This window comes from Schistocerca nitens, chromosome 4, assembly GCF_023898315.1.
Source record: "Schistocerca nitens isolate TAMUIC-IGC-003100 chromosome 4, iqSchNite1.1, whole genome shotgun sequence".
In the NCBI taxonomy this organism is placed as follows: domain Eukaryota; kingdom Metazoa; phylum Arthropoda; class Insecta; order Orthoptera; family Acrididae; genus Schistocerca; species Schistocerca nitens.
The window spans coordinates 963,994,164-964,021,225 of record NC_064617.1 but is presented as its reverse complement, the minus strand read 5'-3'; positions in this window follow the sequence as shown (position 1 = coordinate 964,021,225).

Below are 27,062 nucleotides of genomic sequence, written 5' to 3'. Positions count from 1 at the left end.
AACGAAGAAATAGCTCAGAATTACTTGGAGAAACTACAAGAAGTTTCGGCCAGAGCTGGACTGCAGATTTCATTTGAAAAAACCGTGTATATGTCTAATCATAGAAATAACAAGAAAAATCTTATTACTAAATACGGCAATATTAAGAGAGTAGAAAAATTTAAGTATTTAGGTGAAATAATTCAAGTGAATGGTTTAGACAAGAGTGCAAACCAGGCGAGAGCAAGGAAAATGGAATTTGCTTTTCAAAAAACCAAAGACATATATAACAAAAAAAACATTTCGATTCAAGCTAAATTAAGACATCATAAAACTGTCATTAGACCAGAATGCCTGTATGCATGGGAGTGCCTAACTCTTAACAAAAAGGGGGAAATAGAAAACATGGAAAGGAAAGAAAGGAAAATTTTGAGAAAAATATTAGGACCGAGAAAGATTGGAGAAGAGTACAAGCTAAAGAGTAATAAGGAAATATACAAAACTATTGAGAAAGTGAGTGATGCAATGCGTAAACGCAGACTAACGTTTTATGGTCACCTGTCGAGGATGGATGGAAACAGACTAACAAGAAAAGTGTTTGAACATAGTAATAGGAACGAAAAAACCAACAATAAATGGATACAGATGGTGAAAAAGGATTTGGCCTATTTTAATGTCACCCGTGAGTCAATCAGGGACAGGAAAAAGTTTAGACAAATAGTGAACGAATTTAAGTGTTTTCCAGAAGAAACGAAACTAAAGAATAATAACAGGAAATGGTCGGAAGAGCGGAGGAGGAACCATTCGAAAATGATGAGGAAATATTGGGAAGAGAGAAAAAAGATCAAAAAGCCGGGCAAGTGAATTGTTGAACGTGGTCCAAAGATGGCCGAAATCGAAAGAAGAAGAAGAAGAAGAAAGGTTCAGTCCAGGTCGTTAAAATGCCAAACTTGCTCTATTATGATGTTTTCTGTCACTGCTTCTGGGAGTACCTGTTATTTTTCTCGGAAGACTGTTACATTTGTCTTTTGTATAGATATTTTGAAATTATAATTTTTGTCAGTTTGGTGTGATTTAAAAATATTTCTTCGTAATTTTTCTGAATTGGCAGTTATAGTCTGGTCGTCGGCATACAGTGATGGTTTTATGATGCTTTTATGCAGGGTGATTCTTATTAACGATTAAAAGCCACCGAAGCGACCTAGATGACGGTAAGACAAGTAATGTAATGTAATACATTTTTTAGACAACATAGTTGTATGGAGATAAACAGCGATTAATTTACTTATAATAAGTTATTCAAAATGACAGTCACAGTCGCATTAACTAGTTACCAACCGTGCATAGGCAGGTTGACGACTCCAACGAGCGACTAAATGGTGTAAATTGCCCTGAAGATGATCCCATCGCGGGTTGAAACCGGTTGGCGGCAAATATTAAATAATGCGATTGTGACTGTCATTTTGAATAATTGATTAATGTAATACACATGGGACCACAGATATTAGGAAGTGGATGAAACATTCTCGACATGTGACTTCAGCAGGTGACGTACCCTGCAGCCCGTACAGCGGTTGAGCTTACCGGTGTGTCACACCTGATCATCCCAGCACCAGCCAAGTGCGGGACTTCAGTGCATGGGGGTCAGGGTTCCAGTCTTGCGTCTGACAGGCAGTATTTTTTAAGACAAATACGTGTTTGTTCAAAAATGGTTCAAATGGTTCTGAGCACTATGCGAGTTAACTTCTGATGTCATCAGTCGCCTAGAACTTAGAACTACCTAAACCTAAGTAGTCTAAGGACATCACACATATCCATGCCCGAGGCAGGATTCGAACCTGCGACCGTAGTGGTTGCTCGGTTCCAGACTGTAGCGCCTAGAACTGCCCGGCCACTCCGGTCGGCATACGTGTTTGTATTGAGGTAAGATTTATTATGTTATTTATTGGTCTCGCGGTCACCGCTGCTTATTTTAAAGTACAGTACAACGAAGACCTACCGTACTGCGTCACAGTTAAATGGGTATAAACTTCAAATGGTTCAAATGGCTCTGAGCACTATGGGACTTTACATCTGAGGTCGTCAGTCTCCTAGACTTAGAACTACCTAAACCTAAGTAATCTAAGGACAGCACACACATCCATGCCCGTGGCAGGATTCGAACCTGTGACCGTAGCAGCAGCGCGGTTACGGTCTGAAGCGCCTAGAACTGCTCGGCCACAACGGCCGGCGGCATAAACTTCCGAATTGCTTCTTACCAATAAGTGATCTAAGTTTTCTTTACTAAATAACGTCTGTAAACAAAGAAATAAGGGGCAAAGGAAAAGAAACACAATATAAGAACAGCTTTTCCTTGATTACATCGAGAACAATAATTTTGTAACTAATTTACAACAGACCACATTTACAAAACGTTTTCGAAATTTGCACCATTTGTCCGAAGGTAAGTATTACAGCGCTCAATTAGCCATCCCTTCACGCCCAAGCCCAAACGCTGCACTTGCGGCGAAGTGTATCATCTGCTGACGTCACATATTCAAAATTTCTCATCCACTTACGGAATATTTACCGACGTTTTCAGCCCTTTGTGTCTTGTATTAAATTACTTGTCTCAGTGTCAGTTACGTTATTTCGGGGGGGGGGGGGGGTTAAACGTTAATAAGGGTCCTCTGTTTTTATTTTTTGTTCCAGTTTTTAGTCGTGTCATTATCAATAAAGTGAATAAAATTGTAGGAAGGCTGTAACCGTTCGCAAGTCCCTGGTTAGTTGCAACGGGATTTTTAGTTGTTTTGTTCTTGTTTTTTTTTTTCAAAAATTTAGTTTCCTTGTATGAGCTTATGGCCGATATCAAGTGTTGTTGAACTCCATGTTCTCATAATACTGACCAGAGTTCTGACCCTGTTTAATCTGTCAAACGCTTTGACATACTCGATTAAAGTTAAATGAAAAAGAATAATATTAGTAACAGACTGGTAAATGCTTTCGCAGATTTTTGGAAATGACTATATTGCATAAACCAGCCGTTCATTATATGCAGTAAACTATTTTCTTTCAAGCAACAAACAGCCTGTACAGAAATATGTCCTCGTTCAAGGATTTTTGTTTATAGTGCAGGTTACGGACGCAGTCGTGGATGGGGAGGGAAGTGTTGGAAAGGACTGTGATGACAGACAGTTAGTGGGCTGGCCATGTCAGTGCCCCCGTCTGGCTGACCAGCAGCTATAATCACGTGTTACAGCCCCGTTCGACGGTGCAGAGGACAGTGGTCTCCTGTACGGTGATTACGGTTTGTATGCCTCTACGTTTTCTACCCGATTGTAGCTAGGTAAGTGCCGCTGCGCCTCCGGTATTTACTAACCGTTCCGACGGAGGTGATGAAGGTTTTGCAGAAGACATTAGGTGGTAACAGCTGACCGCAGGTGCGAGACATTGCCTACAGTAGCTCCAGGCCGTCATCTGTTCAAGCGAAAACATTTAGCTTTCACGACGATATATCAAATGAAAAATTAAGCTTCGAGATTCTACGAATAATAGATAGTCAAATAAATGTAACACGCCGCTCCACGAACCTGAAGGATGATGACGAATCTACATCTACATCTACATCCATACTCCGCAAGCCACCTGACGGTGTGTGGCGGAGGGTACCTTGAGTACCTCTATCGGTTCTCCCTTCTATTCCAGTGTCGTATTGTTCGTGGATAGAAGGATTGTCGGTATGCCTCTGTCTGGGCTCTAATCTCTCTGATTTTATCCTCATGGTCTCTTCGCGAGATATACGTAGGAGGGAGCAATATACTGCTTGACTCCTCGGTGAAGGTATGTTCTCGAAACGTCAACAAAAGCCCGTACCGAGCTACTGAGCGTCTTTCCTGCAGAGTCTTCCACTGGAATCGTAAAATAGTCACCATTACCTCATGAAACTTACTTAGAGCTGGGTGCAATACTATGCTCGTTACTCTAAAAGTAACGAGAGACTTAGAGTAACTAGCCGATGCTTGTGTTCATTTGACGGACTTGCAGAATTTAGCTTTAGTGAATCGATGAAGCCCAAATCATCCTACGATTCATCGCGTTGCAAGTATGTCTGAGTATAATAAACAATTAACTGAAATATAATTATGACAATTGACGAGTACCGTAATTTGACATCATCCCCACATAATTATTTAGCAGTATTAGCAAGTGTTTTCGATTAACACTATTTTCAAGAACAGAATGCGGTTTTCAATAAAAAACAATACAAATAGCCGTTATTTAGGTTTTATTTTTATTGTTAGGCTACCAGTTTCGACGATAGATTACATCATCTTCAGGCCTATACAGTGGCGGTTATAACAGAGCAATAAGTACATATTAAAATTAAAATACAGAGCGTATTGTCTAAAAGATGCAAGTGTTGCACATTAATTTACGTAGTTAAAATATATACAGTGAAGGTTATACCACAGCAATAAATACATATTAAAATACAGAGCGAATTGTCTAAAAGATGAAAGCGTTACGTATTAACTTACATCATTAAAAGAACTCAGTCTTAATTAAAATCTACATGATACCCCATAATATGTACTATCAGAAATTGATTAGTTATTCCTGCATATTGTGAAATCCTCAGTAACCTAATGGAAGTATCTATAAAACAGAAGTGTCACAGTAATGCAACCATTAGTCCAGTATATCCCTTGTCTGTAAAAATATATTGTATTACGTGGCAGACTCTACAGAATTTGTCAAACAGTGAAAGACGGGTAGAGTGACCGACTAATCATATGTAAACTACACTCCTGGAAATGGAAAAAAGAACACATTGACACCGGTGTGTCAGACCCACCATACTTGCTCCGGACACTGCGAGAGGGCTGTACAAGCAATGATCACACGCACGGCACAGCGGACACACCAGGAACCGCGGTGTTGGCCGTCGAATGGCGCTAGCTGCGGAGCATTTGTGCACCGCCGCAGTCAGTGTCAGCCAGTTTGCCGTGGCATACGGAGCTCCATCGCAGTCTTTAACACTGGTAGCATGCCGCGACAGCGTGGACGTGAACCGTATGTGCAGTTGACGGACTTTGAGCGAGGGCGTATAGTGGGCATGCGGGAGGCCGGGTGGACGTACCGCCGAATTGCTCAACACGTGGGGCGTGAGGTCTCCACAGTACATCGATGTTGTCGCCAGTGGTCGGCGGAAGGTGCACGTGCCCGTCGACCTGGGACCGGACCGCAGCGACGCACGGGCACGCCAAGACCGTAGGATCCTACGCAGTGCCGTAGGGGACCGCACCGCCACTTCCCAGCAAATTAGGGACACTGTTGCTCCTGGGGTATCGGCGAGGACCATTCGCAACCGTCTCCATGAAGCTGGGCTACGGTCCCGCACACCGTTAGGCCGTCTTCCGCTCACGCCCCAACATCGTGCAGCCCGCCTCCAGTGGTGTCGCTACAGGCGTGAATGGAGGGACGTATGGAGACGTGTCGTCTTCAGCGATGAGAGTCGCTTCTGCCTTGGTGCCAATGATGGTCGTATGCGTGTTTGGCGCCGTGCAGGTGAGCGCCACAATCAGGACTGCATACGACCGAGGCACACAGGGCCAACACCCGGCATCATGGTGTGGGGAGCGGTCTCCTACACTGGCCGTACACCACTGGTGATCGTCGAGGGGACACTGAATAGTGCACGGTACATCCAAACCGTCATCGAACCCATCGTTCTACCATTCCTAGACCGGCAAGGGAACTTGCTGTTCCAACAGGACAATGCACGTCCGCATGTATCCCGTGCCACCCAACGTGCTCTAGAAGGTGTAAGTCAACTACCCTGGCCAGCAAGATCTCCGGATCTGTCCCCCATTGAGCATGTTTGGGACTGGATGAAGTGTCGTCGCACGCGGTCTGCACGTCCAGCACGAACGCTGGTCCAACTGAGGCGCCAGGTGGAAATGGCATGGCAAGCCGTTCCACAGGACTACATCCAGCATCTCTACGATCGTCTCCATGGGAGAATAGCAGCCTGCATTGCTGCGAAAGGTGGATATACACTGTACTAGTGCCGACATTGTGCATGCTCTGTTGCCTGTGTCTATGTGCCTGTGGTTCTGTCAGTGTGATCATGTGATGTATCTGACCCCAGGAATGTGTCAATAAAGTTTCCCCTTCCTGGGACAATGAATTCACGGTGTTCTTATTTCAATTTCCAGGAGTGTATATACAGTGAAGGTTATACCACAGCAATAAATACATATTAAAATACAGAGCGAATTGTCTAAAAGATGGAAGCGTTACGTATTAATTTACATCATTAATAGAACTCAGTCTTAATTAAAATCTACATGATACCCCATAATATGTACTATCAGAAATTGATTAGTTATTCCTGCATATTGTGAAATCCTCAGTAACCTAATGGAAGTATTTATAAAACAGAAGTGTCACAGTAATGCAACCATCAGTTCAGTATATCCGTTGTCTGTAAAAATATATTGTTATACGTGGCAGACTCTACAGAATTTGTCCAACAGTGAAAGACGGATAGAGTGACCGACTAATCATATGTAAAATATGTCAGGTAAAGTAAAGGGGGTATACTATAAGCAACGGTACTGTTTACAGTATATATACATGAAGGAACGATACCTTAAAAAGGCATTACACCTATGGAAACACCATAGCTGTACTCGATGGTTACTAAACAATTTTCAACAAGCAGGAACCATAAGAACACTCTGGGACGACGACTGCAAGAAGTAAAAATAAAAATACGTAACGTAAGAAAGTAACAAATAAAAAGTAAACATGTGTCCACCCATGTGATAAGACCATGGATACCACAACCGAAAAGTGGATATTGCGTAAGTTACCTTTTCAAAAAGCACATCTTTTTCAACAATAACACAAGGTTTTTATGTTTCTATTTATATGAACACTATTTGGAAGATGGAACCCACATCAGTTATTTGGGCAGAAAATTCCTTACATCTTATTTCTGGGAAGTATCTATGGAATGAAGATAATTAACAGTAAACTCGTTATAGGAAGTCGCGTGAAAACAATTATATTATTAGACTATATCACTATGGATTTTAATATCTAATAGTGTTCAACCAAAGCAGACGTCGACTGTTCCATATAGATCACAGGGGTACGTTAAAACCAAGAGGTAAACTCAAGTACATAGCACACGAAATGCTTTGTTTTTGCGAGTAAATAACGGCGATTGGTACTGTTTTATTGTCTTCTGATCAGCCGTAGTCCCACACTCCACCCAGAAAATGGAGTTACATTCATTGAATGCGGTGTTGGACGGGAAACCCTTACGACACAGCTCAGCCGTAAACATTACATAGTTATCAGTCCATCACGTTCCACTGCCGGGATGAAATCGTCGTCATTTACATGAACACTGTTTTTTAAATCCCAGAGAGGAGTAAAAGCGTGTCAACCATTGCGATATATGTCTCGAAACGCATCCTTTCTCAACAAAGGCAATTATAGAAATTAAGAGGAAAATTGTAGAATGCCTCTAGACCAGTTGTCAAACTGCGGCCCGCAGCCCGCACGTGGCGTGAAACAAAGATTTTTGCGCCTCACTGTTCTCAGCCGTATTTCATAATAATACACATCTAGCAACTGACAGCCGAATCCGAAAACTTCGGCTGATGTTAAGCGCTTCTGAAAGGTGTGGTTTTCCTATTCGGTAGCTAAGAAAAATACGTACAGTGACAATAATACACTCCTGGAAATTGAAATAAGAACACCGTGAATTCATTGTCCCAGGAAGGGGAAACTTTATTGACACATTCCTGGGGTCAGATACATCACATGATCACACTGACAGAACCACAGGCACATAGACACAGGCAACAGAGCATGCACAATGTCGGCACTAGTACAGTGTATATCCACCTTTCGCAGCAATGCAGGCTGCTATTCTCCCATGGAGACGATCGTAGAGATGCTGGATGTAGTCCTGTGGAACGGCTTGCCATGCCATTTCCACCTGGCGCCTCAGTTGGACCAGCGTTCGTGCCGGACGTGCAGACCGCGTGAGACGACGCTTCATCCAGTCCCAAACATGCTCAATGGGGGACAGATCCGGAGATCTTGCTGGCCAGGGTAGTTGACTTACACCTTCTAGAGCACGTTGGGTGGCACGGGATACATGCGGACGTGCATTGTCCTATTGGAACAGCAAGTTCCCTTGCCGGTCTAGGAATGGTAGAACGATGGGTTCGATGACGGTTTGGATGTACCGTGCACTATTCAGTGTCCCCTCGACGATCACCAGTGGTGTACGGCCAGTGTAGGAGATCGCTCCCCACACCATGATGCAGGGTGTTGGCCCTGTGTGCCTCGGTCGTATGCAGTCCTGATTGTGGCGCTCACCTGCACGGCGCCAAACACGCATACGACCATCATTGGCACCAAGGCAGAAGCGACTCTCATCGCTGAAGACGACACGTCTCCATTCGTCCCTCTATTCACGCCTGTCGCGACACCACTGGAGGCGGGCTGCACGATGTTGGGGCGTGAGCGGAAGACGGGCTAACGGTGTGCGGGACCGTAGCCCAGCTTCATGGAGACGGTTGCGAATGGTCCTCGCCGATACCCCAGGAGCAACAGTGTCCCTAATTTGCTGGGAAGTGGCGGTGCGGTCCCCTACGGCACTGCGTAGGATCCTACGGTCTTGGCGTGCATCCGTGCGTCGCTGCGGTCCGGTCCCAGGTCGACGGGCACGTGCACCTTCCGCCGACCACTGGCGACAACATCGATGTACTGTGGAGACCTCACGCCCCACGTGTTGAGCAATTCGGCGGTACGTCCACCCGGCCTCCCGCATGCCCACTATACGCCCTCGCTCAAAGTCCGTCAACTGCACATACGGTTCACGTCCACGCTGTCGCGGCATGCTACCAGTGTTAAAGACTGCGATGGAGCTCCGTATGCCACGGCAAACTGGCTGACACTGCACAAATGCTGCGCAGCTAGCGCCATTCGACGGCCAACACCGCGGTTCCTGGTGTGTCTGCTGTGCCGTGCGTGTGATCATTGCTTGTACAGCCCTCTCGCAGTGTGCGGAGCAAGTATGGTGGGTCTGACACACCGGTGTCAATGTGTTCTTTTTTCCATTTCCAGGAGTGTATTATAGGTTGTGCTCACTTTCAAGTGACGTTGGTGAATTCACCCGTGAGCTCAGTTGGCGGCTTATATCTGGACAGAGGGTTGAGCAGCGCGGCAACTGTGGGATTAGAGAGTGTGAGAGGGGGAATGTTTTGTAGTGTGATTTCTTGTGCCGAAAACTGACAGGAGTGTGTGGCTCGTACCGATCGGCTGCTACGGTACAAGTTTCAAATGGAAGAAACAGGGACTCGTGAACAGGCATTAAGCAGACTGTCATTTTCAAAAAATGGTTCAAATGGCTCTGAGCACTATGGGACTTAACATCTGTGGTCATCAGTCCCCTAGAACTTAGAACTACTTAAACCTAACTAACCTAAGGACAACACACACATCCATGCCCGAGGCAGGACTCGAACCTGCGACAGTAGCAGTCGCCCGGTTCCGGACTGAGCGCCTAGAACCGCTAGACCACCGGGGCCGGCTGTCATTTTCACATTCTGTACATATTTGCAGCAAGGAATATGCAATGAAAAGAAAAAAAATTACAGTAAAAATATTTAGTTAACAAGTGTGGTCGTGTTTCACAGCACAGTGCATTCACATATAAGCAAAATCACTATCATTAATCAATTAATCATCGTCTCACACAAATAACACAACTCCTTGTCAGATAATTAAAGCCTAAGAACTTTGGGGTCAGTGAGAAGGACAGCTACCTGAAACAGAGAACAGCCGACACTAAGTTTGCCGAACGGTGCCCGAGTTTTAACGATCAGTACTTGGGAAGGTACGCAATGACAAGGCCCACCACAGAATTTGCGAGGAATGAAATATATGGAAAACAATAAGAATGAGGAGGAACTGGATGATAGAATATCTGTTAACCCCTCAGGGAATAACTTCCACGGTACTAGTTGGAGGCAGCGTAAAAGCTGTAGAAGAAGACAGAGATTGGGATACATTTAACAAACAATTGAGGAAATGCTACTCTGAGATGGAACGGCTGGCACAGGAGAAGAATTCGTGGGGCACCGCGTCCAACCAGCGTGCTGCTCAGAAGACTAATGAAAAAAAAAAAAAAATCTTGGGAGCCGGTGGCCAACTTACCATGCTCCTGGTATAACCAGTCTATCTGTGGCTCATAATGTACAAATTTATGTAGGTTACCAATTAATAATGAGATCGGTGCACACACTGCCGGAAAAAAAATTAGTACACCCTTTTAGAGGTTTTCAGTTCATTCGAGATTCATTGTTGTCACAGTGGAAATGGAGTACATGAAATTATTACATTTACAGATGAAAAGCATAAGTGGTTAAGATGAAAAGCATAAGTGGTTATGAGGTACCACGTACCGACCCACGCTGAAATACCCATATGAGTGTGTGGTGAAGCCTGAATGGCTGTCAATTCTGGTGCTGACTGTGGCATTTAGGCGATCGTACAGATGGCGAATACTGTCCTGCGATACGTTACGACACGCCTGCTCGGCCTGTTGACGTAGTTCTGTAGTATGCGGGTTATTCAGGAAGTAGGGAACGATCGGTCGCGAAGTGGAAAATACAGCGAAAATCTAATGAAGCGCTGATGCATTGGGCACTGTGTCTAGTACGACCATCGGTCGCGTCATGTCAATATTATCAATTCTGAGCTCAGAGTTATAACGTAAAGATGGCTATAAATTAGCGTCTCCCGCCAAGTACGAGGGCCGGGCGAAAGATTTCGCCTGAAGCTATGCAATCCACATAACGTAACTGTCATGCGGTTCGTTCCACACGACAATTCTCGGCCGCACTCTGCTGGGGCAACGAAGATGCTCCTGCAGCGTTTTCGATGGAAAGTGTTTGATCACTCACAATACAGCCCGTAATTGGCTACCCCTGAGGTTCATCTCTGCTCAAATGAACCGCTGGCTGTGAAGACAATATTTTGACACAGAGAACGAGCTGCAGATCAGAATAGAAAATTGTCGAAAAGCTCTGGCAGCTCTCTCCTATAACGAGGGAACTGAGAAGTTGGTACAACGGTACGACAGATGTCTTAAGTCTGAGCGGCGACTGTGTAGAGAAGTAGCTGAGAGGTGTAGCTAACCGTTGCAAATAAAACAGTTTTGATTTTCATTGTGGTTTACACTTCGCGACCAGTCGTTCCTTACTTTCCGAAGAGCTCTCATAGTTGTTGGTTGACAAATCACACGAGTCACTTCTCGTCCCATCATGTTGTTGTTGTGGTCTTCAGTCCTGAGACAAGTTTGATGCAGCTCTCCATGCTAATCTATCCTGTGCAAGCTTCTTCATCTCCCAGTACCTACTGCAACCTACATCCTTCTGAATCTGCTTGGTTTACAATCCACGCTGCCCTCCAATGCTAAATTGGTGATCCCTTGATGCCTCAGAACATGCCCTACCAATCGATTCCTACTTCCAGTCAAGTTGTGCCACAAACTTCTCTCCAATCCTATTCAATATCTCCTCATTAGCTATGTGATCTACCCATCTAATCTTCAGCATTCTTCTGTAGCACCACATTTCGAAAGCTTCTATTCTCTTCTTGTCCAAACTATTTATCGTCCATGTTTCACTTCCATACATGGCTACGCTCCATACAAATACTTTCAGAAATGACTTCCTGACACTTAAATCTATACTCAAAGTTAACAAAATTTCTCTTCTTCAGAAACGCTTTCCTTGCCATTATCAGTCTACATTTTATATCCTCTCTACTTCGACCCTCATCAGTTATCTTGCTCCCCAAATAGCAAAACTCCTTTACTACTTTAAGTGTCTCATTTCCTAATCTAATACCCTCAGCATCTCCCGACTTAATTCGACTACATTCCATTATCCTCATTTTGCTTTTGTTGATGTTCATTTTATATACTCCTTTCAAGACGCTATGTATTCCGTTCAACTGCTCTTCCAAGTCCTTTGCTGTCTCTGACAGAATTACAATGTCATCGGCGAGCCTCAAGGTTTTTATTTCTTCTCCATGGAATTTAATACCTACTCCGAAATTTTCTTTTGTTTCCTTCACTGCTTGTTCAGTATACAGATTGAATAACATCGGGGAGAGGCTACAACCCTCTCTCACTCCCTTCCCAACCACTGCTTCCCTTTCATGCCCCACAACTCTTATAACTGCCATTTGGTTTCTGAACAAATTGTAAACAGCCTTTAGTTCCCTGTATTTTACCCCTGCCACCTTTAGAATCTGAAAGAGAGTATTCCAGTCAACATTGTCAAAAGCTTTCTCTAAGTCGACAAATGCTAGAAACGTAGGTTTGCTTTCCTTAATCTAGCTTCCAAGATAAGTCGTAGGGTCGGTATTGCCTCACGTGTTCCAATATTTCTACGGAATCCAAACTGATCTTCCCCGAGGTCGGCTTCTACCAGTTTTTCCATTCGTCTGTAAAGAATTTGCGTTAGTATTTTGCAGCTGTGACTTATTAAACTGATAGTTCGGTAATTTTCACATCTGTCAACACCTGCTTTCTTTGGGATTGGAATTATTATATTCTTCTTGAAGTCTGGGGGTATTTCGCCTGCCTCATACATCTTGCTCACCAGATGGTAGAGTTTTGTCACGACCGGCTCCCCCAGCCTGTCAGTAGTTCTAATGGAGTGTTATCTACTCCCAGGGCCTTGTTTCGACTCAGGTCTTACAGTGCTCTGTCAAACTCTTCAAGCAGTATCGTATCTCCCATCATATCCTACACATTCTCGGTTGGAGAAAAGTCCGGAGATCGTACTGGCCAGGGAAGTTGCGTCGGTCTTGCAGAGTACGTTGAGTTTCAAGGGCAGCATGTGGTCGAGCATTATCGTGTTGGAATAGCACATCACTTTCCCATTGTGAAAACGCCAAAAGAACAGGTCTAACAACATTCTGAAGGCACCGAGAGCTGGTTAGCTTCCTGTCCAGAAACATCAAAGGTGAAAGAGGGCTGTACATTATCTCATCCCAGACCGTAAGGTGTGGAGTGTGGTTAGTGTATCTTGGATGAAGGTACTCTACGAGACAGCACCCACCAGGTCTATGTTGCACATGCAAGACACCATCACTTGTGTGGATGCAGAATCTGCTTTCAGAATGAGATTTTCACTCTGCAGCGGATTGTGCGCTGATATGAAACTTGCTGGCAGATTAAAACTGTGCGCCGGACCGAGACTCGAACTCGGGACCTTTGACTTTTGCGGGCAATTGCTCTACCAGCTGAGCTCTCCAAGCACGACTCACACCCCGTCCTCACAGCTTTACCTCTGCCAGTACCTCGTCTCCTACCTTCCAAACTTCACAGAAGCTCTCCTGCGAACCTTGCAGGGCTAGCACTTGCCCGCGAAAGGCAAAGAAAGTTCGAATCTCGATCCGGCACAAGCCGGCCGCGGTGGTCTAGCGGTTCTAGGCGCTCAGTCCGGTACCGCGCGACTGCTACGGTCGCAGGTTCGAATCCTGCCTCGGGCATGGATGTGTGTGATGTCCTTAGGTTAGTTAGGTTTAAGTAGTTCTAAGTTCTAGGGGACTGATAACCACAGATGTTAAGTCCCATAGTGCTCAGAGCCATTTGAACCATTCGGTCCGGCACAAAGTTTTAATCTGCCAGGAAGTTTCAGAATCTGCTTTAATCGCAGAAGATTACAGAGCGACGTTTGATCTTCCAAGTGATCCTCTGAGAGCATCAATCCAGCTGTACACGACTATTCTGTAACCTGAGTGGAAGGTGGGCTGGAACTGTGCATGCCAGTACTCCTTCTGTTTACACAAAGGTCGCAATAGTTCGTGCTGACACGTCTTGGTCTCAAAAGCCCTCTTATCTGTGTTGCTGTAGATGTACAATCTGCCACTGCTGCCCTTACAAACCGACGATCTTGGCCGGCATCTGTACTGCGAGATGTCCGAAACCTCGTTTACGGATATGAGAATGTTCACATGACCAGTGATAACAGTATCATTGCACAGTTGATGCAGCATATCCAACTTTCTATCTTACTCTGAGTAATTCGATTTTCCTCTCTAATTGCATGCGGTGAAAAGTTGCTATTCCTTCACACGCGGACTTCCCACGCAGCATCTCTAGTCACCCGGGTGGTCCGGTGACAGGCGAGTTCCGCTGAGCTTGAAAGGGTTAAGCCGACAGGTGTGAGGAAGTCGAGTGGATGCTTTCCAGAAGCCGACATTGTCATAAGAGCGGGAGCGACACTCCCAGATGCCCCGGAAGGGGCGGCTGGGCTGGAGATTCCGTTACTTCGCAGAAACTTAGTGAAAACACTTTCTGGCGGGCTACCAGCGAGGCGTGGGAATGACTTGTGTTCCCAGGCAGTCTTGGCGGGCAAATTCCCGCGTTTTCTGCAAAGTCGTAACTGTGATTTGCTTGCTCAGTGTATAGATCCGTGACGTAGCAAAATTGGCACAGAAATTGGCGCCAAGAATCTCCATTGGTAGAATGGTAGTGCTTCGGCGATAGAGTGGAATTTTCTGCCGGTTTTCGAGTTGCTGACTGGAACGTTTAACCACGGCCTCTGTCGTGGGGGCGGCAATGTTCTGTGTTCGGCTTGTATGGGTGCTCTTGACAGAGTCAGCTCTCCCCCTTTCGGTCGGAGTAGGTTACAAGACTGAGCTCTCGCTGCTCTGGACAGCCTGCCTTCCGTTGGCTGTCTAATATGCTTTTATTTAATTGTAACTGTTTGACGAAGTTGCTGAAGTTTCGACTTCAACGTAACTTTCCGAGTACAGTTGGCAATTGAACGTTCTGCGTACAAGCGGCCTATGTTGTCTGTCTTGAGCAGTTTTGGCTAAAGTTGATCGTGTTCTTGCAGTTAAGAAGACAGTTTGGTAATGCATGTCCGCAGCACCGGCAGATAGGGATTTTCCTAGGTGATAATCAGAGCTCAGCAGAGCGCGCCTGTTCGGCTTTTTCTAACTTTGTTCTGTTTTGCGTGTTCATTGTCTGAGTTCTCACAACTGCAGCAGCAATTAATGTTGGGTTGTCAGTGTGTTTCTCTTAAGATTTGAGTTGCAAGGTCTAGCGGTTCTAGGCGCGCAGTCCGGAACTGCGCGACTGGTACGGTCGCAGGTTCGAATCCTGCCTCGGGCATGGATGTGTGTGACGTCCTTACGTTAGTTAGGTTTAAGTAGTTCTAAGTTCTAGGGGACTGATGACGACAGTAGTTAAGTCCCATAGTGCTCAGAGCCATTTGAACCATTTGAGTTGCAAGGAATTGGCTCCACATACCACTTCGTCATAAATGTCACAATCTAGTTTAGGGACAACTTCACCTTCACAGCATTTATTTGAGTATCCAATTTGAGCCAATTTGATATATTGTAAATGTTTCATTTGTTTGTTTTTTATTTTCATTTTAGTCATAATAATTCATGTTGTTATATTGGACAGAACTTTCATTCTGTTAATCGGTAGAGCAACCCTTTCATTTCTCACTATGTTAATGAAACTTTCCTTTATTTAACTTATTTATCAAATTAAATTATTGCAGGTGCCAAACTCTTTTCTGCTCCACTTGCAGGGTCGATGACAATCAGTTCGCGTTTCTTTGTAATCCATGTGTAATAGCAAAAGTCGGAGTTAGAATAGGGGGGCTTAGAGCATCATTTTTATATGAAGATTCTAGAAGAATTTAGTGTTAAATACACTGCTAGCCCCGGCACCTCGCAAGGTCTACAATTTGACCCCTTTCAAACTCGCTCAGTTGGCTGTGGTGCATCTCTGTGGCATGGTTGCCTCCTTGCCTCACACGTTTGCGCCATATTGAGCCCTCTGTGAGCATTCACTGTGAAAGGATAAACACACAGATGGCGCTCTGGAAGCTATGCCACTACGCTATCTGTAGGGGGACTAAGTTGAAGACTTTATCGGTACATCAGCTGTCACCCAGATGGCATATGACGTAACTGTATAAAAATCGACGTCGTCTTTCCAGGTGTACTAATTTTTTTCCGGCAGTGCCGTCCAAAAATGTCAGCATTCGCTCTTGAGGGAAAATTTTTTGACTCCGTTCTGCACGCTGAGCTGTAGGAACACGCCGTGGTCCGGGCTTTGTTGCCAGTTTTGGGTCTGCACTCAGATTATGACGGCCACAGGCCAGCAAGTTCACCGGCGCTTTCTCCCGGGCCTGTTGGGGAATGCTCGCGCTCGTTGATTAGCGGGCGAGCAGATCGCAGGTTTCAATTGTAAAGCCGCGGCCGGGGAGCTCCGCCAGATTTACGGTGGCAATTACGGGTGCGTGTAATCGCCGCTCGATGATCGTGGGAGGGGCCGAGCAGCGAACGGCGAACGGCGAGTGGCGAGCAGCGGCGCCGCGGAAGTGCAGCACCGACGGCCGGGAAGACAGCCGAGGCAGCTGGCGGCAGCGGCTGCCAGGGGCACGCTGCAAGAAGGAACGCCGGTTTGCCGCAGGGCACTTGAGCATCTTATGAGTTCGAACACAGTGAATTCCCTAGAGAGTCGAGTGGTAAAACTACCGTTGACTAGTATAAGTAAGCGCAGACTGCGGTAATTTTCCTAATCGCTTTGGTCAGTTAAGGTTGTCTCAGCATAACCTATACGTCAGATGTGTTGCATACCCATCAGGCGTTACTTCATAATGATGGCCCCTTCACATATGGGACAGTGTCTTACTACGCTCTCTTGAAAATTGGAAGCTTGCATTTATCGCGAATCTCTTGCCCAACGTAAAGTCCCGAGCGACTGGAAAAAAGCGCAGGTGACGCCTGTATATAAAAAGGGTAGAAGGATGGATCCTCAAAATTGCAGACCAATATCCTTAACATCGGTTTGTTGCAGGATTCTCGAACATATTCTCAGTTCGAATGTAATGAATTTCCTTGAGAGAGAAGTTGCTGTCCATGCATCAGCACGGCTTTAGAAAGCATCGCTCTTGCGAAACGTCCTTTTTTCACATGATATCTTGCGAGCCATGGATGAAGGGTATCAGACGGATGCCATATTCCTTGACTTCCGGAAAGCGTTTGACTCGGTGCCCCACTGCGGACTCCTAACTAAGGTACGAGCATATGGGATTGGTTCCCAAGTATGTGAGTGCCTCGAAGACTTCTTAAGTAATAGAACCCAGCACGTTGTCCTCGATGGTGGGTGTTCATCGGAGGTGAGGGTATCATCTGGAGTGCCCCAGGGAAGTGTGGTAGGTCCGCTGTTGTTTCCTATTTACATAAATGATCTTTTGGATAGGATGGATAGCAATATGCGGCTGTTTGCTGATGACGCTGTGGTGTACGGGAAGGTGTCGTCGTTCAGTGACTGTAGGAGGATACAAGATGACTTGGACAGGATTTGTGATTGGTGTAAAGAATGGCAGCTAACTCTCAATATAGATAAATGTAAATTAATGCAGATGAATAGGAAAAAGAATCCCGTAATGTTTGAATACTCCATTAGTAGTGTAGCCCTTGACACAGTCACGTCGATCAAATATTTGGGCGTAACATTGCAGAGCGATATGAAGTGAGACGAGCATGTAATAGCAGTTGTGGGGAAGGCGGATGGTCGTCTTCGGTTCATTGGTAGAATTTTGGGAAGATGTGGTTCATCTGTAAATGAGACCGCTTATAAAACACTAATACCACCTATTCTTGAGTACTGCTCGAGCGTTTGGGATCCCTATCAGGTCGGATTGAGGGAGGACATAGAAGCAATTCAGAGGCGAGCTGCTAGATTTGTTACTGGTAGGCTTGATCATCACACGAGTGTTACGGAAATGCTTCAGGAACTCGGGTGGGAGTCTCTGGAGGAAAGAGGCCTTCTTTTCGTGAATCGCTACTGAGGAAATTTAGAGAACCAGCATTTGAGGCTGACTGCAGTACAATTTAACTGCCGCCAACTTACATTTCGCGGGAAGACCACAAAGATAACGTAAGAGAGATTAAGGCTCGTACAGAGGCATATAGGCAGTCGTTTTTCCCTCGTTCTGTTTGGGAGTGGAACAAGGAGAGAAGATGCTAGTTGTGGTACGTGGTACCCTCCGCCACGCACCGTATGGTGGATTGCGGAGTATGTATGTAGATGTAGATGTCTAGAAACTGTGAGTATGTATGGAGGGCCAGGAAATATACAAAACGTTTTTGCTCTACATAGTTATCATGCTGTCTGTTACTTAACAATAAACAGTGTTCACAGCATAGGTTTAATCCAGATTTTATTCCATAATTGTTGATTTGTAACGTTCAACAGAGTGCCGCTGTAGTAAGATCAAAGAAAACAATGCAGATTTATCATGTAACGTTAGAAAACGTTATTTTCTCGGCAAAAAGCGAAGGGAAACGAAACGCAAAACAAAATATAATATATCGCTTCAGTACTTCGTCGAACTTTCATAAAACATGTTTTTGTTGCTCATAAGCAGCTTTCATATTTATCAATAACAACAAAGAACTCTTGTCATTGACCAGTAAAATGAAAATTCTATTGCACACAAAATAACAACAATAATTATATCCTTTTTTTTTGTATGTTTTCGTCGTTGCCACTGTTCCATAAGAAGCAAGGAGGGGATGTTGTTTAGTGGCTGGTACCCTCTTTCTACAATATACCTGCACACATGTATCAACAGGGTTCTTTATTCATAAGAACAAGAAGCTACTTATCTTTAAGCAGGCTGTTGTGGTACAAGCTCAGCTGTAATACACCACGTTAGCCTCATTGCTGGTGAAGTACCAGTCCACCATGTTCACTACTCTGGTCGCTAGGTGCTGACTGACTCTGAGCTACAGACTGCCAGTCCGACTGCCACTGACTCACTGTCAATGACTGACTGGAACTGGAACTCTGTCCTCCAGTCCACGGCGGTGATCTAAATACTTGTGGCTGAGAGGGCGTTGGCGGAGCATTGCTTCCGAGTCTGTCTATGGCCTCTCTCCTGATGGGCATGCTTGCTGCAGTGCCTCCTTGCCAACAGGTTTCCTGGTGACAGCTTACGCTAGCATGAGCATGTAAACGGCACTTGCACAAAAAGTAATTTGCATTGGATACACAAAGACAGAGATGTTAGGCGATCGTATAAGTTGATATTACGTAACGATATAAACACACAATGGACTAACACTGAATGATGTGCGCTTGTAAATATGTAAAGAAAAACACCAAACAACCAAAAATACAATGACAAGTCGTGGGCTACCAGTTTCTTTCTTACACATTTATGTTTCTTTCTCTACCAGCACTACCAATACTCTCAGTAACCGTACAGTTTACTACACTACTGGCCATTAAAATTGCTACACCACGAAGATGACGTGCTACAGACGCGAAATTTAACCGGCTGGAAGAAGATGCTGTGGTATGCAAATGATAAGGTTTTCAGAGCAATCACGCAAGGTTGGTGCCGGTGACGACACCTACAACGTGCTGACATGAGGAAACTTTCCAACCGATTTCTCATACACAAACAGCAGTTGATCGGCGTTGCCTGGTGAAAAGTTGTTGTGGTGCCTCGTGTAAGGAGGCGAAATGCGTACCATCACGTTCCCGACTTGGAAAGAGGTCGGATTGTAGCCTATCGCGATTGTGGTTTATCGTATCGCGACATTGCTGCTCCCGTTAGTCGAAATCCAATGTCTGTTAGCAGAATATGGAATCCGTCGGTTCAGGGGGGTAATACGAAACGCCGTGCTGGATCCCAACGTCCTCGCACCACTAGCAGTCGAGATGACAGGCATCTTATCCCCATGGATGTAACGGATCGTGCAGCTACGTCTCGATCCCTGAGTCAACAGATGGGTACGTTTGCAAGACAACAACCACCTGCACGAACAGTTCGACGACGTTAGCAGCAGCATGGACTACCAGCTCGGAGACCGTGTCTGCGGTTACCCTTGACGCTGCATCACAGAGAGGAGCGCCTGCAATGGTGTACTCAACGACGAACCTGAGTGCACGAATGGCAGACCGTCATTTTTTCGGATGAATCCAGGTTCTGTTTACAGCACCATGATGGTCGCGTCCGTGTTTGGTGACATCGCGGTGAACACACATTGGAAGCGAGTATTCGTCATCGCCATACTGGCGTATCACCCAGCGTGCTGTAATGGGGTGCCATTGGTTACACGTCTCGGTCACCTCTTGTTCGTATTGACGGCACTTTGAACAGTGGACGTTACATTTCAGACGTGTTACGACCAGTGGCTCTACCCTTCATTCGTTCCCTGCGAAACCCTAGAATTCTGCAGGATAATGCACGACCGCATGTTGTAGGTCCTGTATGGGCCTTTCTGGGTACAGAAAATGTTCGACTGCCGCCCTGGCCAGCACATTCTCCAGATCTCTCACCAACTGAAAACGTCCGGTCAATTTTGGCGGAGCAACTGGCTCGTCGCAATACGCCAGTCACTACTCTTGATGAACTGTGGTATCGTGTTGAAGCTGCATGGGCAGCTGTACCTGTACACGCCATCCAAACTCTGTTAGACTGAATACCCAGGCGTATCAAGGCCGTTATTACGGAAAGAGGTGGTTGTTCTGGGTACTGATTTATCAGGATCTATGCACCCAAATTGCGTGAAAATGTAATCACATGTCAGTTCTAGTATAATATATTTGTCCAATGTATACCTGTTTATCATCTGCATTTCTTCTTGGTGTAGCAATTTTAATGGCCAGTAGTGTACGTCATTTATGTAGTGTATCAAAATTACCGAACCTTAGTTTTGGCAGAGATTGAATAACCTACGAAAGGATAACGTTTCATGAGTTGGAACACGGAGTTTGAAAAGTTTGAAGGTGGTAGGGAAACAAGAAAATTTATAAACGCAAATGATGATGCTCAGTCTAGATAGAGTGGGGGTCGGTGAAGTGAAATGGAAAAGAGACAATGATTTCTGGTCAGACGAGTATAGGGTAATATCAACAGCATTAGAAAATTTTGTAAAGGGAATAGTTTTCATTATGAATGGGAAAGTAGAGCAGAGAGTAAGCAACTCTGAATAGTTCAATGGTAGAAATGTTCTCATCTGTTTCGAATGCAAACTAATGCCGACAAGTTAGTTCATGTACTAAATATGCTGGCGTCGCAAGTAGACGATGAATAGATAGCGAAAGTATGCGGATATTGCATGGGTAGTTCAGTATGTAAAGGGAGATAAAAATCTAATAATCGTAAGGGATTGGAAAGCAGTTGTAGTGGAAGACATAGAAGAAAAAGTTACGGGAGAATACGGGCTAGGCAGTAAGAATGAGAGAAGAAAAATGCTATTTGAGTTCTGCAATAAATTTCATATGGTAGTACCAAATACAGTACTATGTTGAAGAATCACAAGAGGCGGAGCTATACTTGGAAAAGACCCAGAAACATGGGAAGATTCCGTCTGGATTACATTATGGTCCGACAGAGATCCCGAAATCAAATATCTGATTGCAAAGCGTCCCCAGGAGCAGATATATAGTTAGATCATATTTTAGTAGTGATGAGAAGTAGAGAACAATAAGGAAGAATCATTGTAAATGGAGGTGGGACACTGAGGTACTGAGGAAGAATGAGACGCGTTTGAAGTGTACTAAAGACGTGGGTGCTGGGATAAGGAATCCACAGTAGTAAGTTCAGTTGAAGAAGAGTGGACATCTCTAAAAAGAGCATTCACGGATGTTGAACAGTGAGACATAAGAACAAGGAAGGTAACTCCTAACTGACCTTGGGTAACCTTTAAATGATCGACGAATGGAAGAAGTACAAAAATGCTCAGGGGAAGACAGAAATACAACGATGTAAATCACTTAGGAATGAAATAAATAGAAAGTTGAAGGCAGCCAAGTCCAAATGGCGTCAGGGAAGTTGTGAAAAATACCGAGAGAGAAACGATCGTCAGGAGGATTGACTCAGCGCATAGAAAAGTCAAAAGAACGTTCGGTGAAATTATAGCCAGGATGTTAAAATTAAGGGTGCAGTGGGGATTTCATTGTTAAATAAAGAGCAAAGAGCGGATAGGTGGAAAGAGTACAATCGAAGCCTGAGTCAGCGGGCCATTTGTGTTAAGACTTGATACAAAAAGAAACTGGAGTAGATAAAGAAGGTATAGGCGGTCCATTGTTAGAGCCAGAACTTGAAACAGCTCTGAAAGTCTTTAGACCAAATAAAGCAGAAGGGATAGATAATAGTGCATAGGATTTCTAAAATCATTGGGGGGAAATGCCAACTAAATTACTATTTTAGCTGGTGTGTATAATCTATGAGACAGGCGATGTATCATCGGACATTCGGAAAAATATCATCCCTACAATTCCAAAGATAGCAAGGGAAAACAGCTGCAAAAAGTATCTGACAATTAGTTCAACATTTCGTGCATCATAGTTGCTGGCAAGAATAATACACAGAAGAGTTGAAAAGAAAATTTAGGATGTGATGGATGACGATCAGTTTGCATTTGGAAAGGGTAAAGGCGCCACAGAGTCACTGATAATGGAAGCAAGACTGAAAGAAAATGCAGATACAGTCACAGGACTTGTCGTTATAGAAAACTCATTCGACATTATGAAATGGTGAGAGATGTTCGAAATTGTTAGAAAAGTAGGGTAAACCATAGGGAAAGACGGGTGGAATATAATATGTGCAAGACAGAAAAGTGAACGATGAGACTGGACGATCAAGAACGAAGTGCTCGGATTAAAACAGGTGCAGAAGAGGGATACACTCTTTCGGCCCTACTGTCCAATCTGCACATAAAAGAACAAATAAGGAAATAAAAGAAAGGTTCAAGATTAGAAATAAAATTCACAATCAACGGATATCAATAAAAAGAGTCGTTGACACCACTGCTATCAACCGTGAAAATGAAGAAAAATTACAGTATCATTTTATAACACTACCGTCCGCTGCTACTGCTATACCATAACCTTAAAGTTGGAGGCAGATCGCATATTGACACGTTCAGTAAACAAGAGGAACCCAATACTGTACAGAACTTGACAGGGATAGCATGAGTAACTGAAACTTTCTATAATTAAGCAACTTTGTGCATTTGGACTACTTTTAATTGGGGGGGGGGGGCTTAATCTTGACCACTGTAGTAGAGCAAAATAAACGCACTTTCTTTACATTAGTGAAACAAGCACTTAGCAATCATGAACATGTAACTCTCAACAGTTGCAGTTCTGAACTTTTACCGCAGTGAAACACAAAATTAAAATATTTGTAAGATTCTTTCAACAAACAATATTAATTTTAGCACACTCAATTGTCACATTAACTTTAATATGCTTTCAGTAAAGGGCACTCGGTAAGCACTTTAGTGTGGGAGGGATCCTAGGTGGATATGTGACTGAGGATAGATCACGCTAGGTACAAGAGTTCAGTTATAATTTATCTTATATTTGAGCACACTAACACATCCAATGAGCTGATCCTTCACTGTACATTACTATAGTTCTTCTGTTCCATTACAGTGATTCCGCAATGTTGTGGCGAGTGCATGTTGGTAGGTGGATTTGCAGGTAGAATTGTTGGACTCTGTCATTTCTTGGTGGCGATGATAGATATCAATTCGAACATAATTTCAGCTAGTTACTAGATCAATACGAGGCTTTGGCACATTGGAAAACGGCACAAAAAAGCCCCTCTCGGCACCAGCACAATTCACAACTTTTTCGTGAGCTGTTGGTGATTCAGTAGCTCGTCATCGACTAACTCTTCGTTACACCTTTCTATCTATGCGAACCACATTTTGCGTGCGCTACAAAATTCCCTTCCCGAGGTGAACCACACCACCTTTTACATACAAAACAACCAAAAGCCCTTAGTGAGGATCAGTATTTACATAACAGCAAGTAGTTACTTAAAACAAAACATATCATTTGCACCGATTGGTATTGCTACAAAAAATTATTTAAACAAAATTACAATTATATACATTATGTTTTAGGGAAGAATTGACAGGAATGGGGGAAAGAAATACAGTAGAAGAAGAATTGTTAGCTCTGAGGGATGAAGTAGTGAAGGCAGCAGACGATCGAGTAGGTAAAAAGACAAGGGCTAATAGAAATCCTTGGGTAACAGAAGAAATATTGAATTTAATTGATGAAAGGAGAAAATATAAAAATGCAGTAAATGAAGCAAGCAAAAAGGAATACAAACGTCTCAAAAATGAGATTGACAGGAAGTGCAAAATGGCTAAGCAGGGATGGCTAGAGGACAAATGTAAGGATGTAGAGGCTTGTCTCACAAGGGGTAAGATAGATACTGCCTACAGGAAAATTAAAGAGACCTTTGGAGAGAAGAGAACTACTTGTATGAATATCAAGAGCTCAGATGGCAACCCAGTTCTAAGCAAAGAAGGGATGGCAGAAAGGTGGAAGGAGTATATAGAGGGTTTATATAAGGGCGATGTACTTGAGGACAATATTATGGAAATGGAAGAGGATGAAGATAAAGATGAAATGGGAGATAAGATACTGCGTGAAGAGTTTGACAGAGCACTGAAAGACCTGAGTCGAAACAAGGCCCCGGGAGTAGACAACATTCCATTAGAACTACTGATGGCCTTGGGAGAGCCAGGCGTGACAAAACTCTACCATCTGGTGAGCAAGATGTATGAGACAGGCGAAATACCCTCAGACTTCAAGAAGAATATAATAATTCCAATCCCAAAGAAAGCAGGTGTTGACAGATGTGAAAATTACCGAACTATCAGTTTAATAAGTCACAGCTGCAAAATACTAACGCGAATTCTTTATAGACGAATGGAAAAACTGGTAGAAGCGGACCTCGGGGAAGGTCAGTTTGGATTCCGTAGAAATGTTGGAACACGTGAGGCAATACTGATCCTATAACTTATCGTAGAAAATAGATTAAGGAAAGGAAAAGCTACGTTTCTAGCATTTCTAAACTTAGAGAAAGCTTTTGACAATGTTGACTGGAATACACTCTTTCAAATTGTAAAGGTGGCAGGGGTAAAATACAAGAAGCGAATGGCTATTCAGAATTAGTACAGCCACCAGATGGCAGTTATAAGAGTCGTGGGGTATGAAAGGGATGCAGCGGTTGGGAAGGGAGTGAGACAGGGTTGTAGCCTCTCCCCGGTGTTATTCGATCTGTATATTGAGCAAGCAGTAAAGGAAACAAAAGAAAAATTCGGAGTGGAAATAAAAACTTTGAGGTTCGCCGATGACATTGTAATTCTGTCAGAGACAGCAAAGGACTTGGAAGAGCAGTTGAACGGAATGGACAGTGTCTTGAAAGGAGGATATAAGATGAACATCAACAAAAGCAAAACGAGGATAATGGAATGTAGTCAAATTAAATCGGGTGATGCTGAGGGAATTAAATTAGGAAATGAGACACTTAAAGTAGTAAAGGAGTTTTGCTATTTAGGGAGTAAAATAACTGATGATGGTCGAAGTAGAGAGGATATAAAATGTAGACTGGCAATGGCAAGGAAATCGTTTCTGAAGAAGAGAAATTTGTTAACGTCGAGTATAGATTTAAATGTCAGGAAGTCGTTTCTGAAAGTATTTGTATGGAGTGTAGCCATGTATGGAAGTGAAACATGGACGATAACTAGCTTGGACAAGAAGAGAATAGAAGCTGTCGAAATGTGGTGCTACAGAAGAATGCTGAAGATAAGGTGGGTAGATCACGTAACTAATGAGGAGGTATTGAATAGGATTGGGGAGAAGAGAAGTTTGTGGTACAACTTGACTAGAAGAAGGGATCGGTTGGTAGGACATGTTTTGAGGCATCAAGGGATCACAAATTTAGCATTGGAGGGCAGCGTGGAGGGTAAAAATCGTAGAGGGAGACCAAGAGATGAATACACTAAGCAGATTCAGAAGGATGTAGGTTGCAATAGGTACTGGGAGATGAAGAAGCTTGTACAGGATAGAGTAGCATGGAGAGCTGCATCAAACCAGTCTCAGGACTGAAGACCACAACAACAACAACATGTTTTGTTCCCTCCAAATGAAGCAAAGAATTTAAATGATAGATACATTACATTTCATAGAATCAAACAATGAGATCAAAGTTTTTACAAAGGAAAAAGCGAACACTCCTGTGCTATCAATACAATCAAACAATATTTACAATAATACAAGGTAGAACAGAGAGAAAAGAAAATTTTATGTCAGTAGAGCTATGGAGCTCTGGTGTTACAAGTTGAGTGAAATGGACAGTCTGATGAGTACAGAATGTGGACTGAGAGTAAACCGGAGAAAGACAAAAGTATGAGAAGTATCAGAAAGGAGAATAGCGAGAAACTCAACATCGAAATTGATGATCACGAAGTAGATGAAATAAAAGCATTCTGCTACCTTGGAAGCAAAATAACGCTTGACGGACGAGGCAAGGAGGACATCAAAAGCAGATTAACACAGGGAACGAGGGCAGCCCTGGCCAAGAGAAGGCTACTAGTATCAAACATAGTCCTCAGTTTGAGGAATAAATTTCTGAGAATACACGTTTTGGGCATAGCATTGTACGGCAGTGAATCATGGACAATGGGAAAATCGAAGCAGAAGAGGATCGAAGCGACCGAGATGGGGTGCTGCAGAAGAATGTTCGAAAGCAGTTGGACTGATAAGATAACGACCGTTTTTGACGCGTCACAGGACAATTTAATAACTTTTCGTCTTATAAAACCAATCACTGAAGAACTCTGAGCTGCCGAGGAATTGTCCGAATGGGGTAGAAATCGGTAGATGTGGTGCACATGTACAGACAAACAAATGATTTGATTAGAATTTCAGACAAATTGGATGATTTATTACGGGGAAAGAACTTCACAAATTAAGCAAGACGATATCGAGTTTGTTCAGTTCTGGCCATTACGCAAGGAGTTATTTGGCTTGGCATTGATGGATACCGTCGTCCTCCTGGCTGATATCGTACCAAATTCTGTCCAATTGGCGTTTTATGTCGTCGAAATCTCTAAATGGTTGGAAGGCACTGCCCAAAATGGTTCAAATGGCTCTGAGCACTATGGGACCTAACTTCTGAGGTCATCAGTCCCCTAGAACG